Source organism: Hipposideros armiger, unplaced genomic scaffold (genome assembly GCF_001890085.2).
Source record: "Hipposideros armiger isolate ML-2016 unplaced genomic scaffold, ASM189008v1 scaffold_255, whole genome shotgun sequence".
In the NCBI taxonomy this organism is placed as follows: domain Eukaryota; kingdom Metazoa; phylum Chordata; class Mammalia; order Chiroptera; family Hipposideridae; genus Hipposideros; species Hipposideros armiger.
In genome coordinates this window covers 2197733-2198492 of record NW_017731605.1, presented here as the reverse complement: position 1 = coordinate 2198492, position 760 = coordinate 2197733, and the positions used below count along the sequence as shown (strand labels likewise).

The following is a 760-nucleotide window of genomic DNA, read 5'->3' as shown; positions in this document are numbered from 1 at the left end:
ACAAACCTCCAGCTCTCAGGCTTAACCCTTACTGCAAGCCTCCGGCTCCCTACACCTAGTTGATTGCTTCCTTAAGCAAATTGTGGCAAGTGTTTAAATATGTCTCTGTACCTATGAAGACATATGTTCACACAGTAATGATGTAGTGCTTGGCATTTCTTACGGTTTTGTTTTTTCACCTTGCCAATGGTATATCTTGTAGAAAAAAAAATTGTTAAGCCCACGTCATGCCAAGAAGATCATAATTGAGGGAGAAGACTTGGAAGATAGGAAGAGGAAATACAGAAAGAGAAAAGGACAAGGGGAGCGAAAGAATGGAAAGTTGGTCCATAAATGATGTGCCGCGTCTTCAGTAAAGTGTGCAAAAACCAACCAGTACACAGTATAATTGGCTTCCTTGTGAAAACCAGCAAGGAGGCTGAGCTGTAGCTCCTAGTTGACTGGGGCATGAAATAGGAGCAACACACTTGTAACCCAGGTGAGCTCTGGGGTACACTTTTTCCTCCCACAGGCCAATGGTTCTCAAATATTAGTTTGACACATTAGTCCTCTCTGAAATTGTGATTCAGTAAGTTCTAGGTAGGATGTAGGAAGGCATTTTTCTCCCATCTGGTAGCTTTTCTCTGTTTTTTTTTTTCATAATAAATTTATTGAGGTGACATTGGTTGGTAAAATTATATAGGTTTCAAGTGTACATTTATATAATACACCATCTATATATTGCATTGTTTGTTCATCACCCAGAGTCAATTCTACTTCC

At 39.7% G+C, this 760-nt stretch overlaps 1 protein-coding gene across 1 annotated transcript in view; it reads left to right on the top strand.

Moving 5' to 3' along the window:
• The first annotated feature begins 68 nt into the window (after positions 1 to 68).
• Positions 69 to 760, top strand: part of CABYR (calcium binding tyrosine phosphorylation regulated) — a 75295-nt gene continuing 74603 nt past the window's right edge. The window contains 1 exon segment of the mRNA XM_019656151.1: positions 69 to 478. The gene's annotated coding sequence lies outside the window, so the exon portion shown is untranslated.